Source organism: Heterodontus francisci, chromosome 25 (assembly GCF_036365525.1).
Source record: "Heterodontus francisci isolate sHetFra1 chromosome 25, sHetFra1.hap1, whole genome shotgun sequence".
NCBI classification, from domain to species: domain Eukaryota; kingdom Metazoa; phylum Chordata; class Chondrichthyes; order Heterodontiformes; family Heterodontidae; genus Heterodontus; species Heterodontus francisci.
In genome coordinates, this window is record NC_090395.1 from 37,462,515 (window position 1) to 37,478,311 (window position 15,797).

The 15,797-nt window shown below is 46.0% G+C and overlaps 1 protein-coding gene across 3 annotated transcripts in view; it reads right to left on the reverse strand.

Annotated features, from left to right (window-relative positions):
• Positions 1-15,797, reverse strand: part of LOC137383832 (alpha-1,3-mannosyl-glycoprotein 4-beta-N-acetylglucosaminyltransferase C-like) — a 305,702-nt gene that overhangs the window by 148,441 nt on the left and 141,464 nt on the right. For 2 of the 3 annotated variants that reach the window (XM_068057105.1, XM_068057106.1), the window contains exon 1: positions 375-841. The exons of the other annotated variant lie outside the window; for it this stretch is intronic. The gene's annotated coding sequence lies outside the window, so the exon portion shown is untranslated. Of the gene's footprint in view, positions 1-374; positions 842-15,797 lie in introns of those variants that run through there. 3 annotated transcript variants of the gene reach the window in all.

Consider the following 15,797-nt stretch of genomic DNA (forward strand, 5'->3'; position numbering starts at 1 on the left):
AAAAAATGCATCCCTTCGTGAAATTCCTTAGATGTTTAGCCTTTCCAATGACATCGATAGAAACTTCGGTTGGCAGTCAGTCAAGTTCTCATGTTCCCATTAAGCCAGGCGCATGAACCGCACTTTTATGGGATTCAGATTCAAGGAGCCTGCCCGAGTTCAGACTAGGCTGTATTTTATCATTCACTTCTGAGGGTCAGCATATTTCTCGAATACTAATCTGCGACAAAATACCCAACAGCAAGAAACTGAGAAACAGCTGGTTCTTTTCGCGTGTACAGATGTTGTACGAGAAAACCTACTACTACTGTGGAAATTAAAGAGAGAATTTCAGTACTGAAACAGTTAAACTTGGTTGAAAATAATCTTCTTACCTTTGCTGTGCGCAACATTTCCAATCTCTTCTCTTGCGCCTTTCATATGAGGTTTGTAAATCCTAGTCCAAGAGATTGAACCGTGCTGTTACTGTGTAACCTGATATTTTTCCATGTGTTTGTTTGTGTCTGTGTGTATGCGTGCGAGGTTGTGTCCTTCCACTTGCCAAGTCACGTTAATATCGAGGAGGGGGGTGGGTGGTAGTCACAGATCCCTGCAGGAACAGTAGCCCTGGAAAGCAATCGCTAATAACCGTTCGACAGCCTGAGAGAGAGGGTCTCCTGAGAGCCCAGAGAGGAATCTTCACCATCTGCTTCTGTTTGTAGCACGGGATACCTGCGTTTTCCCTGGGCCTTTCACTGTGTCATGTAAATTAGAAAACACTGAGCAGCTTGTTAGTGGTGCCCATCTGTTAACTTAGCCGTTTGTCTGCTGATCTCTTTAACCACGGAAAGTGTAGGATTGTTTCCAGAAACGCAGTCGGATCAGCTCAACCAGGACGTGTAATGCAATTCGTCAGCCTAGGGGATTATCTGATATAGGGAGGAATAGCTATATACAGATATGGTAATAAGCATTCACATTTCTGTGGCTTTAGTAATACACTCCAAACAGGCATATCTGAATCCTGGGCTCTGTTTAAAACTGTAAGTCTGATTTTCTGTCGAGCCTTCTTCACTGACTGAAACTATCTAAATAAAATCACTACATTTCCCTTGATAAGATGGCTCATAGTCCGTTAATTGTTCCTGCGAGAAAGCCAAATTAATGCAAAAATAAATAAATCCATGTTTACCAAGCCAAGAAAAGCTTCACATAGCAACAAGCATCCAACATACTTTGAATCCCTTTGCAGAAATACGTTGAATATTTTTATTTAATGCAGAATGCTGCTACAATACAGTGTATGAAGAGTTGCTCTATATTTATCTATATTTAAAGTTTTGCGTTTAGCACATACTCTGCCACATTCACCTCCTGCAGTCACATATTGTCACATATGAATTTATTGCCTCAAAGTAAATAGCAGTAAATAAAAACTGAAAAGGTAGGGAACGAAACAAACAAAAGGAGGGAAAAGGCTGGAAATCCGATAATAAGCACTGCAAAGGACTTCTAAAAAATAAACTCCTTAGTCACCATCAATATAAGAATTTAAAAAAGTATCAATTGCATCATTCAGAAAACATTTTGAAACATTTTTGTCTCAGAACTAGAATTTCTAATTTCAAAAGCATCAAAAATGCTATTATTCTCAACAACATGATTAACTGCACCCACTGAATTGTCTTTTAACACCTTTATGAAAAGCATTACTTGAAGACCTCAGCCTGTCCCAAAAGCCTGGACTTCAACAGACATTTTTGCCCAGAGCTGCTACTATTAGCTGAATGTAGATCACAGTCTGAGAATGTACCTTGTGCACAATTTTCCAGCATGTAGCAGTAGCACCCAGTTCACCCAACTGATGGCCTAGAAATTTGGCTATATAGTGCCCAATTGCTGGGCGCTAAACAGCATCCTAAGTCTCCAATGTGGCGGCAAAAAGTGCACTCTCATTATGAGCTGAGTGGGTCACTGCCATATTAATAAAGGTCAAAAAAACATGCAGTACCCAGGCCTGAAATAGGTATGACGGCCTTTGTATATGGAATTAACAGGGCTAACATAGAGTCATAGAGTTATACAGCACACAAACAGGCCCTTCGGCCCATTGTGTCTGTTTCGGCCATCAAGCACCTAACTATTCTAATCCCATTTTCCAGCACTTGGCCCATAGCCTTGTGGCTACTTGTGGCTCCCAACACTATCTTCCGCTCCCCAACATAAACACCAAGTTCTTACAAAACAGCATATCCCCCAACTCATTGTGAGCAACATCATGGGAGATCGGCTAATGTTTCATTTAGAGTCTTGTTTATAGTGTGCACTTCCTATAAGTCTCACACTGACTGCTTGTAACAATATCACATTTTGATAACAATAACTTTCATTTTGTTGAATAATGGTCCATCCTCTGATTCACAGTGAGCAATGCCACCAGAAATCTGCTGGCAGCAGATTAAGGATTTTGTAGTTAGCACAAACCTTTTGCAGGTGTGACAGTTCTTTCCTGTAGCAATATTCTTGTACTGATGTCATGTCACAGTTTCCTGCAGCACTATTTATCAGGCTTCGATTTGTTATACTGAGCAGTGTTTCAGTCCCAACTCAGGCTCCAAGCTAGGGAGTGCTGATCTGCTCATTGTACTTCCCTCTCATTGGTTAAGTTGATTTGGGAGAAGAAGGGGGATCCTTTACCCAGCACCCCATCATTCTGCCTCACCCTCGGTTCTCCCTCCCAGCACTTAGATATAATGGGACTTTCCTCCTCATCTGCCAATTCCAACTCCCTACCCAGTATAATATGAGCCTGTATTCCCCCCATTTCAGTTTTGTCATGCCCCAGGTAACCCTTTCCCATTGCTGACAGACCCTACTGCACAGTACTGCCGTAACCTTGTTACCCACCAATCTCCCCACCCCAATACATTGCTACAACACTCCAGGAACATGCTCCAGTACTTGCAAACTCCAGGAACTCGCCAATCACTTAAAACTCATTGCCAAACTCCAGTGCTGCCAAATCCCAGGACCAATAAGATCAAAACCTACAATCCTGACCCCTTGCTACTAACTCCCAGACACCTTATCCCCTCCACAAAAATACTGCCAGACTTCAAGACTATCCCCTTAAATGTTGCTACACTGTAGGACTTCCCCAGTGCTGGAAAGCCTCAGAACCTTCAGCAGAACCACCCCACCCATTCCAGTTCAGCCAATCTATGGGATCACTGGCTCCCATCCACCATTGATTCAGATGCAGATGAAACGCAAACGTGCTACCCGCTAATTTAAATGATTACAGTGTGCAGCAGGCGATATGTGTGCTGCAGAGTAGACGCATGCCCGATCAGGGACGCAAAATCGTGAGAGGCTAGCATGAGGTCAAGCTAGCCTGCACGAACAAGTCTGTACCTCTTAAAGGGGAGGTGCATTATGACTGGCGTAAGGGCTGGAAGTTGCTCTCGCTGGGCCTGTGGCCAGCAGCGGGGTTGAAACCATTTTGACATGGGGAGCACTCAATAATGGCACAAAATGGCAGATGGCGGGCTCCAAAAGTTTCTGATGCTGCAATGGAGACCTAGATGCAGGAAGTGGAGATGGGGAGAGATGTCATCCATCAAGAGGGGGCCAACAGGCCCTCCAGACAAACTTTGAGAAGACAGTGGGACAAAATAGCCGTGGCAGTCAATTCTAGGAGTCAAGCCCTAAAGACCTGGATGCAGTGCCGTAAGAAGTTCAATGACTTCACATGACTGGTTAAGGTCAGTGAATGTATTTTCAAATGCCATATCCCACCAATTGCACCAATAGCCTCTCACATTGCTCAATGTACCACACCCCCATCACTCACCTACCACCAATCTCTATCAATCACTACTCATCCCTAATATTCATAACTTCACATCACCCTCACACACTTAGCACTGTTGCAAGCCTCACACCCACATCTTACAGCTTGCACACACTGCCAGCTATTCAACCATGATAGCCACATCACCTAAATGCATTGCACCACACTCACTGACACACTTCTCTCTCTTTTACAGGACAAAGGGCCGCATAACCAAAGGCAGAAGCACCTAACCCTCAGGGACGGGCTCGGTGCATATTCTTAACCTGATGAAGGAGTTGGTGGTTGCGAACATCGGAGCAGCTATCGCTGGGACTGTGGCCAGCAGTGGGCTTGAAACCATCGAAGATGATGGTATTCTCACACCAAATCCCCCTTCTCACATCTCACTTCCCCTTCATCCCACAATCTCTTCTGATTTACAAGCTACAGATAGTGCATGTACCACTTGCTTTCCCCACTTCCCTTCACCACAACCCTACCCTCGTGCCTTTCAATACCCAAGAACTGCAACCTGCCCATGCAGTGGTGGAAGAGAAACAGTTGGAAGAGCAGGAAGACAGTGATGAAGAAGAAACATTGTCACCGACTCTCACAATCACAGCCACCAGCTCAAATACTGACAATATGTGTTCTTTAAAGGATAGCTTAGAGTCAGAATTTGCATATGGTGAAACCTGGGGATGGCAGGGCAGGGGACAAGGTTAGTGCAAGTGCCAACTCCCTGGAGGGCAAGGTCACACACAAATTCTGCTGCAGGGGACTCAGATGAGGATTTCAATGGCGCGGCACAATGAAATGCTCAGTGTGCCGGCAGACCTGCCAGATAGACTGCAGTCAATGTCAAGGAGCTTGGAGGAGTCTGGCACCTACTTGGTACAGGTCTATGCACAGAGGTTGGACGCCATCCTTTCCAGCGTAGAAGTGGTGGCCATCTCCATTAGCACACTTGCAGACCCAACCATGATGCAGTTTCTGATAGCTGATATCTCAGCTTCCATTACAGCTCGAACAGTAGCCACCCAACATCTGGGTGCTGTAGTGGAACCTTGAACTTTCTGTCATGAAAGCTCAGCTTGCTGCCCTGACAGCTGAAGCTTCTCTTGTAGAAGCTGGGCTTGCTGCAACACAAACCTAGACTCATCATGGCTGAGGATACCAGTCTTCTAAGGGACCTGTAGGGTGTCGCATCTATCCAGCATCTGTCTTCCAGCAGTTTTCTAAGATTGCTGAGACACCGTATTGGGGGGTTGCAGAGTCTTCGTGGAGCATGAGCCTACTGTCCTCTCTCAAGACAACAGCATTCATCCTCCCACCATTAACACTCCACCAGTGTACTTGCTGTTTCCTGTCAGCCAACCAACTGCTGCCCATGCTGAGACCAGGCCTTCTAGGCCCGGAGTTGGTTGAGTTTCTCCTCCAAGGCCATCTGCAGTCTCCTCCACTGAAAGACAGCAGCCTTCCACCAGCCATCCTGCAACCACTGGGGTATCATTCGATAGGAGTACGAGGACAGGCAAAGGCACACAGAGGACAGTCACGAGGGGAATGCACAATGATGATGAGTTGATGTGTGGATGCAATGCGGCATGAGTTGATTTATAAATTTGATTTAGAATATTTATTTTGTGGTGGTTTTTATTTTAGCATTGTGGCCAAATGGATGCTGTGATTGTCAGTAACAGAAAAAAAGTTTTTTTTTCATGTTTGTACTTGCTGCTGTTCAATCTTCAGTCCGTTAACACCCTATCTGTACTAATGCTTTGTCTTTCAACACACCATTAACATATTGTTTGCTTTTGCTCCATGACTTCTTGGTCAGCTATGTGGCCTTGTCCAATCTACACCTTCTCCTTTGTTATCTCTTGCCCCACCCCCGCCTCACTTGCCGATAACCTTTGACATTTCTAATATTTGCCAGTTCCGAAGAAGGGTCACTGATCCGAAACGTTAACTCTGCTTCTCTTTCCACAGATGCTGCCAGATCTGCTGAGTGGTTCCAGCATTTCTTGTTTTTATTTCAGATTTCCAGCAACTGCAGTATTTTGCTTTTATTACAGAAAAAAAGGTAATGTGTGGGACTGTTGGTGATTGGGGTTGCATTTACTGGCATCGCAGTCAGATGAGTCGATCACTGATAGCCAGGCCAGAAAGATACTGTGTTTGTTGCTTCCTCTCTTCCTCCTGCTCCTCAGCTTTTCACCATATGGCTGGTGACCAGGACTGTACCCTCATGATGACGAGGTTGTGCACTGCAGGGCTCCTCCAGAGCGATAAAGGCGGCAGAAGTGTTTTTTAAGCACCCCAATAATCTGCTCTATCATGCTTCATGTGACAGCAGGCTTTTGCTATGTGCATGCTTTTTTTTTCCAAAATATACTTTATTCATAATAATCTGTAAAAAATACATTACAAAACAGTTCCAAACAGCACCAAGTCAAAAAATACAAAGAGTGCAAAGGAGATCAGTTTCCTTCAATACAGGAGTGAGTTGCCTCACAACCCTTCCATTTCATTTTTCATGCCATGTACATTTTACAGCAAACAAAAATTTCCCAATACAGTTCGAGATGTTTTCCATGGATCCAGCCCCTCAGTTCACTTTGGTGGGGGGGACCTTACACAGTGGTCTTTCCCCATTGAGCCTTTGCTGTGGCTGCCCCAAGCTTTAGTGCGTCCCTCAGCACATAGTCCTGGACCTTGGAATGTGCCAGTCTGCAACATTCGGTCGTGGACAACTCTTTGCGCTGGAAGACCAGCAAGTTTCGGGCAGACTAAAGGGTGTTTTTCACTGAATTGATAGTCCTCCAGCAGCAGTTGATGTTTGTCTCGGTGTGCATCCCTGGGAACAGCCCGTAGAGCACAGACTCCTGTGTTACAGAGCTGCTTGGGATGAACCTCAACAAAAGCCACTGCATCTCTTTCCACAACTGATATGCAAAGACACATTCCAGAAGGAAGTGGGCAACAGTCTCTTCCCCACCACAGCCACCTCGAGGGCATTGTGCGGAGGGGGTGAGACTTCGGGCGTGCAGGAAGTATCTGACAGGGAGGGCTCTTCTCACCACCAGCCAAGCTACATCTTGGTGCTTGTTTGAAAGTTCTGGTGATGAGGCATTTCGCCAAATGACTTTGGTAGTCTCTCGGGGAACCATCCAACAGGGTCCACCATCTCCTTTTCCCGTAGGGCCTTGAGGACATTCCATGCAGAAAACTGCCTGATGGATTGGTAGTCAAAGGTGTTCTTCCGCAGAAACTTTTACACGAAGGATAGGTGGTACGGCACAGTCCAACTGGATGGAGCGTTCCGCGGCAATGTGACCAGGCCCATCCTTCGCAACACTGGGGACAGATAGAACCTCAGCACGTAGTGACACTTGGAGTTTGCGTACTCGAGGTCTACATACAGCTTGATGCAGCTGCACACGAAGGTAGTCATCAGGATGAGGGCGATGTTGGGTACATTTTTCCCGCCTTTATCCAGAGGTTTGAACATCGTGTCCCTCCGGACCCGGTCCATTTTGGATCGCCAGATGAAGCAGAAAATGGCTCGGGTGACCGCCACAGCACAGGAGTGGGGTATGGGCCAGACCTGTGCCACGTACAGCAACAACGTAAGCACCTCGCACCTGATGACCAGGTTCTTACCTATAATGGAGAGAGATCGCTGCTCCCACTTGCTCAGCTTATGTTGTACCCTGGCTACTCACTCCTTCCAGGTTTTGGTGCACGCCCTGGCCCTTCCAAACCATATCCCCAGCACCTTCAGGTAGTCTGACCTGATGGTGAAGGGGACAAAGGATCGGTCGGCCCAGTTCCCAAAGAACATGGCCTCGCTCTTGCCGTGGTTAACATTGGTTCCTGAGGCCAGTTCGAACTGGTCGCAGATGCTGATCAGTCTGTGCCCAGACAGCGGGTCCGAGCAGAAGACAGCAACGTCATCTATGTACAGGGAGGTTTTAACCTGAGTGCCTCCACTGCCTAGGATTGTCACCCCTCTTATGCTCGCATCCTTCCTAATAGACTCAGCAAAGGGTTCAATACAGCAAACAAACAAGGGAGAGAGGACAGCCCTGTCTGACTCCAGATTGGATCGGGAAACTTTCTGATCCCACCCATTGATTGAGACTGCGCTACTGATATTTGCGTAGAGCAGTTTGATCCAATTGCAGATTCCCTCCCCAAACCCCATTTTGGAGAGCAGGTCCATCATGTAGGTGTGCAATATCCTATCAACAGCCTTCTCCTGGTCCAGGCTGATGAGGCAGGTGTCCACCCTCCTGTCCCGTACATAGGCGATCGTATCCTTGAGTAGCGCGAGACTATCGGAGATCTTCCTGTCGGGTACAGTGCAGGTCTGGTCAGGGTGAATCACCAACCCCAGAGCAGACTTGACTCAACTGGCTATGACTTTGGACAGAATCTTGTAGTCAACATTAAGGAGTGCGATGGGCCGCTGATTTCTGCCCTCTCCCCTTTCCGCTGCCCACGTGTGTGAGTTCCACATCACAGTCATGAGCCATGTTGTCAAAGATAGTCCTTGTCACCCATAGCCATCCTCTGCTTTGTCATAGTGGCTCAAATGCAGATATGACAGCAGACTGCTGCAGGTTGTTGGCATCATGACTATCGCCAGAATACCAAGCATTGACCTGCATTATTTGTTGTGTATGGTTGCTGGACGTTGAGGCAGTGGAATCCCTTTCGGTTGCGGTATATTCCAGAGTTTACATGTGGCTCCCACAAAGTGACGCATGTGCAGTCAATGCATCCTGCACCACGGGGAAGCCTGCAATCCTTGCAAAGCCACATGCTCACTCTGCCTGCTTCTCTCTGGCAAGAGGGAATGAAATGTATTCAACTCTCTTGGAATAGAGAGACTCAGTGACTTCCCTTATGCAACTGAAGATGGCAACCGAGGCGATGTTGCAAATATCAACAACTCCAGCCTGAAAGCAGCCCATTGCAGCAACACATCAAGGCTCCTTAGACAGTACCTTCCAAACTCGCGACCTCTACCACCTAGAAGGACAAGGGCAGCAGATGCATGGGAACACCACCACCTGCAAGTTCCCCTCCAAGCCACACACCATCCTGATTTGGAACTCTATTGCTGTTCCTTCACTGTCGCTGTGTTAAAATCCTGGAACTCCCTTCCTCACAGCACTGTGTGTGTACCTACCCCACATGGACTGCAGCAGTTCAAGAAGGCAGCTCACCACCACCTTCTCACGGGCAATTCGGGATGGGCAATAAATGCTGGCCTAGCCAGCGACGCCCACATCCCATGAATGAATAAAAAAAAAGTCCAGAGGACAAGGGTAGTTCAAGTGCCAACTTGCTGGACTGCATGGTCACTCACAAGTTCTGTGGCTGAGGATTCAGATGAGGACTTTGGGGACGGCTCCAGAAGAAGGCTGATTGTTACGCACAATGAAATACTTGGTGCATTGGCAGACCTACCAGAAAGCCTGCGTGCAATGTAAAGGAACATGGAGGTGTCTGGCACAAACTTGTCACAGGGCTTTGCACAGAACTTGGAGCCAACTCTTTCATTGTGGAAATGGTGGCTAACTTCATGAGAATACTTGTGAACCTGACCATGGTGCAGCAACTGATGGCCCATTTATCAGTTTCCATTGCAGCACAAGCAGAAGCCACTTGGCATTTGAGTGCTGCAGTGGAAGCTCAGACTAGAGTCATGCAAGCTCAATTTTATTTAAAAATTTTTTTTTTTTTAGAGATACAGCACTGAAACAGGCCCTTCGGCCCACCGAGTCTGTGCCGACCATCAACCACCCATTTGTACTAATCCTACACTAATCCCATATTTCTACCACATCCCCACCTGTCCCTATATTCCCCTACCACCTACCTATACTAGGGGCAATTTATAATGGCCAATTTACCTATCAACCTGCAAGTCTTTGGCTGTGGGAGGAAACCGGAGCACTCGACGAAAACCCAAGCGGTCACGGGGAGAACTTGCAAACTCCGCACAGGCAGTACCCAGAATTGAACCCGGGTCACTGGAGCTGTGAGGCTGCGGTGCTAACCACTGTGCCACTGTGCCGCCAACTTGCTGCCACGCAACTCAGAATGTCGCCATCATGCTGGGGATATCAAAGAAGCTTTCAGGGTGTTACTGTAGTCCAGCAATATGTCCTCCAGCAGTTTGCTAGGATTGCTGAGAGCCTGCCCTGGCAGAGTAAAAGTGACTCCATGGAGTAAGAAGCTGCTGTCGTCTCTCAGAGTGACAGCAGTCGCCCTCCTACCACTGCCACTCCCACCAGGGCCCTCGATGGTGCCGTTTGAAGCCAGGCCTTCTCGGGCCAGAACTGGTCAAGGCCATCTGGAGTCTCCCCCAGTGAAAGTTAGTAGCCTTCCATCAGCCATGCTGCAGCCACGGGTGTGACACTACAAAGGAGCACAGCCAAAGGCACATGAAAGACAGCACTAAGGGAATGTACAAGGGTAATTAGCTGACTTATGTATGCAAAATGGCGTGTTTTCATCTATAAATTTAACTTGGAATGTTATTGGAATGTTTTGAAATGCTGGCTTTTATTTTTGCATTTTGGCCAAGTGGATGCAGCACTGGTCAGTAACAAAGGGAAGGTAAGGTGTGTTCTGTTGGTGAATGGGGAATTGGAGTTGCGTTTACTGGTATCATAGTCGCATGAGTCAATCATGGACAGCCAGCAAGACAGAGGCTATGTTGATTGTCTCTTCCATTATTCTTCCTCCTCCTGATGCTCAGCTGCATGTTGTATAGCTGGTGGTAAGGGCTGTGCATGATGGCGAGTTTGAGCAGCATGCAGCAGTCCACCACAAATCTTGACATGTGCTCTGCTGAGAACAGTCCAAGCAGCAGATGAATTGTTTCAATGGCTCAATGGTCTGTTCTATCATATTTCATGTAGCAACATGGCTTTCGCTATATGCATGCTGCCCATCTGCCTGTGGGTTGCGCACTACAGTCATGAGCCATGTCATCAAAGGGTAGCGCATGTCACCCAGTAGCCACTCTCTGGTTTGTCGTGATGGCTCTAATACAGATGGCAAAGTGAGCTGGCACAGATTGAAGGCATTATGAATGTTGCCAGGATACCAGGCATTGACCTGCTTGATTTACTGTCTATGGTCACACGCCAGCTGTACGTCGAGGCAATGGAATTCCTTTTGGTTGTGGTACATCTCAGAGTTGACATGTGGCACCCGCAAAGAGACATGCATGCAGAACATGGCACCATGCACCATGAGAAGCCTGTAATCTTTGCAAAGACGTGCGCTTGCTCCACCTACTGCTTTCTGGCAAGAGAGAATGAAATGTATTCAGTTCTCTTGGAATACAGAGCCTCAGTCACCTTCCTTAGGCAACAGTGGATGGCAAAATGGGAGATATTGCAAATATCACTTGCTCCAGCCTAGAAGGAACCCAATGCATAAAAGTTCATGGCCATGGTTACCTCCACAGCCGTTCTTGTCCTGGTCTGACGTTGCAGTTGTGGCTGCAGCAGGTGGCATATTTCACTCCCTGCAGACTTTGGCAACTTTAATCAATTTTGGAAACTACCAAACACTTCTATAATAGCAGCAAGATCCAATAGAAATCAATGAGCAACTAACATGAAAGTAGTTGATGATCCCTTTAAATAGCACTGATAGGGGGGTCCTTCCTGCTGCTGTCTACATGTTCAGCTGTGCATGTTTAAGAGACAATGTTAGCTGGAGTGTTGAGCCCCCAAAATGGCACTGATGGTATCAAATCAGTGTTGCATGCTGATTTGACATCACAATCTGCCTACTCTGCTAACACCCTTGCCAAAATGACATCTGGAGCAGCTGGCACCAGAATTACAAGCCATGGGACACCACTTTGAAGCCAAAATGGCACTTGTAGCACCGAAAAACCGGGTGCTAAGGAGTCGAATTTTGTGGCCACTGCCTCTCTCCAGAATAAGCCGGGCCCTAACTCCAAAGTTCAGTTGTTTCTCAGCAAAGCTGGAGTTACAATATAGGCGTATCCCCAGAATTCCTGTTCTGCAACAAAATTAACAGAGGTTGACTTACTCATGATATGGACTGAGTTTCATTTTCATTTGAAACTCCAATTTATGAAGAAAAACTGATAATGCTTGCCCTTAGAAGGCACTGCATAATATCAAAATGTTGTATTGTCAGCGTGGCTCAGTTGATAGCACTCTGGACTCTGAAAGTTTCCACTCCAGAGACTTCAGCAGAAAAATCTTGACTGACTTTTGAGTGCAGTACTGAGGTAGTGCTGTACTGGTGGAGGTGCTGTCTTTGGGATGAGGCTTTAAGCCGAAGCCCTGTCTCGTCTCTCAGGGAGACAAAACATCCTAAGACTCTATTTTGAAGAACAGCAGGGAAGGTATCCTCAATCAACATCAATTAAAAAATAGGTTTGCTGGTCGTCATCACATTGCTGTTTCTAAGAGCTTGCTGACCGTAAGTTGGCTTCCTACATTACAACAGTGATTGCACTTCAAAAGTATTTCATTGGCTGTGAAACAGTTTGGGATGTCCCTGCCCTTCTTTCTTCTTTCAGAGCGCAGATCTACATAGTCAGGTGAAAGAACAGGATTAATAGTCCAAATAGCCTTTTCTTTCAGACTGTATGAACATGAAACTCGGATCCATAGCACTGTTGGTGCCAATGCTACAGAAGCTGGAAGTCCTCTGAGTGGGGCACGCAACACTTCCGGTATGGCCCACACAGTGCACCATGCTAGGAAAGCCACTCGCGCAGACATGCCGTATGTGCACCGGAAGCTTCTCAACTAGCCAGATCGTGATGTCAAATAGCCATACTGGCTGATTTTGATGCATGATTTACAAACATTCAATGTATTTGCTTGTCTCTCACCAAAAAACATTCATACAGCTGCAAGAGTGACCCAGCAATAGTGTTATTTAAAGGACCAGGCACCTAAACTGTGGGTAAGGTGATTTACACTAACTTCTGCTCTTGCAAAGTCTATAGAAGTACTGTAGCGTGTATTTGGAAGTGTTGAGGTGAGTTGCTGGATTTGGCAGAGAGTGTTGCTGCATCCTCACAGTGAAGACGGAGAATTTGGTGGCCTGTCTACACAACTGGTCTGGGTGCTGCAGTTATAGTCTGGGTCTGCAGCATGACAGGGAGATGGAGCAGAGGCTATGGACAGGGGAAGCTCTGCACGACGCCCTCTGCCAAGTTGGAGCCGGACTCCTCCATGCTCCTTGACAGTGAGAGGATGTTGTTTGGTAGACCAGCTAATGAAGCCAGCATCTCAGTGAGTGTCCTCATCAGCATTCTCCTGTATGCTGCCCCGTCGAGTCCTCATCTGAGTCCCCGCAGCAGAACTCGTCTGCAACCTTGCCCTTCAGTGAGTTGGCACATGAACTATCTTTTCCCCTGGCCTGGCTGTAGCCCATTTATGCCCAGTGACTCACCACATGCTGGTCCCAACTTTAAACTACCCTCTAATGACATGCAGTATCTGAACAAATATCTGAGCTTGTGGCTGAGAGTGTCAGGTCCAGTGCCGGGGCGTCTTCATCATTGCTGTGGTATTGCTCTCTCTCTTCCTCCTGGGTGTGTTGTGGCTGGATAGAAATTCAGAAAGAGGAAGATTGGGGTGAGGGAAGGTGGTGGGGCTATAAAGTAAGAGGATCATGACACAGCATCAGCAGCTTGCACTTCATGCCAGATAGCAGGATGAGGTTGAGGTGCCATCTGAATGTTGCTGGTGATACCAAATGCAATGGCCTTTGCCTTAGCTGGCCCCTTGATGCAGAACACTGTCTTTTCCAGAGGGTTTAGGTGATGCAGGCATTCCTGTCCCCCTCCAGTTCTGCCCTGCACCCGCCTATTATGGGTCACCTTGTCCTGTAAGAGAGAGGGAAGAATGTCAGTGATTGTGTATCACTGTATTTGGGTGATGTACCCGCCACAGCTGAATAGCTGGAGGAATGTGGAAGCAACAGGAGCTGGATGTGAGGTTGTTATCATTGGATTGTGTGTGAGAGTGATGTAAGGTATCTGGATGTTAGGCCTGAGTTCTGAGTGCTAGGGATTGCTGCTGGGTGATAGAGGTGTGGTGCATTGATCGGCATGAGAAGTTGGTGGTGTGGTGGGTGGGAGATGTCCTATGAAGATAAGGAACAAATTAAATGAATTGCAGGTGCAATTTCAACTTGGAGGGTGTGACCTTGTAGCCATTGTTGAGACATGGCTATAAGATGGCCAGGACTGGGAACTAAATATACCAGGTTATAAGGTCTACAGGAAAAATAGGGAAAATGGTAGAGACCGTCGTGATTGAGGATGAAATTATTTCAATGATAATAGAGGATATAACAAGAGGTGAGCAGGCAGTGGAGACTTTATAGAATTAAGGAACAGAAAAGGATTTAAGACTGAATTGGGAGGTGTGTATAGACCCCCTGGTTGCAGCTGTGAGGTGGTAGATTACATAAATGCAGAGATTAGACAAGCATGTAGTAAAGGCAGAGTGGTTTTAGTGGGAGATTTTAACTTTCATATAGATTGGAACAAGCAGGCTAGAATATGTCAGGAAGGTAGTGAATTTCTTGAGTGAGTCGGGGTCAGCATTCTGTAACAATGTGTCCAAGAACCAACAAGGGTACATGCCATATTAGATGTAGTAATGAGCAATGAGCCAGATTCAAAATCTAACAAAGTGTGAACATTTATCTAATAGCGATCATAATGTGATTGAATTCAACAGAGAAATTGAAAGAGAAAAATGCAAAAGAACTACTAATATTTGGTAAAGCTGACAGTCTCTGTCTCATCAGATTGCAATCAACAGTAAGCTGGGAAAATCTATTAAGGGGTTAAAATGATGGGAGGTCAGTGGCAGGTGTTCAAAAAATAATTTAACATGATACACAACCAGTTTTATACCCCTAAAGGGCAGGAGCTCTGCTTGCCAAAAACGCCATGGAAAACTAGAAAGGTAAGAGAACATAAAATGAAAAGAAAAAGCATACAAAAATGCAAAAAATAGCACAACTCCTAGCAAGTGGTAAAGTCACAACGAACAGCAAAGGGTGACAGAACAGATGGTAAAAGTTACAAAAAGGAAGTATGAAAAGGATCATGCCTGGGATATCAAAATCATCCAAAAATTGTTTACAATGATATTAGGAAACAAGAGAGTGGTCAGGAGCAATGTGGGTCCCTTGACAACGGTGATATTGTCAATGAAAGTAAGGAAATGGTGAACATGTTGAACAATTACTTTGTGTCAATATTTACAGTCGAGGAAATGATCAGCATTCCGGAAATCCCATGAAAACTAATGTCGAATCAGGGGACAGGAACTCACCAAAATTAACATAAGCAAAATAACAATAATGAAGAAAATAATGGCCCTAAAGTGTGCCAAATCCTCAGGACCAGACGGTTTGCATCCCAGGGTATTAAAGGAAACAAGTGAAAACATTGCAAATACCCTATCTATAGTCTTCCAAGTTCTCTTGATTCAGCAACAGTTCTTTTAGATTTGAAAATTGCAAAAGTCACTCTGCTAATTAAGAAAGGGACAGTGGAAAACCAGGGAATTATAGACCAGTTTTCCTAACATCTGTTGTATGGAAATTACTGGAGTCTCTAATTAAGGATAGGGTGACAGAACACTTTGAAATTTTCAACCGATCAGAGATGGTATCAGCATGGATTTTGTTACGACCACGGTGGGAGCAACGCACTGTCAATTCAGTCCCATCACTCCACAGGTCGCAGCATTTTATTAAGCTTTCACACCCAATTGGAAAACAGCCAAATTAAACACTCAAGTAACCCCTAGAATGAACAGACCAAACCAGGTATCTTTAGACAACAGCAAATTAACTATTTATTAAAAACCTAAATCTTAAACTCTATTCAGACAAACCTATGTCAAAAGACCTTATAACTTCTTATTTTAACCTAACT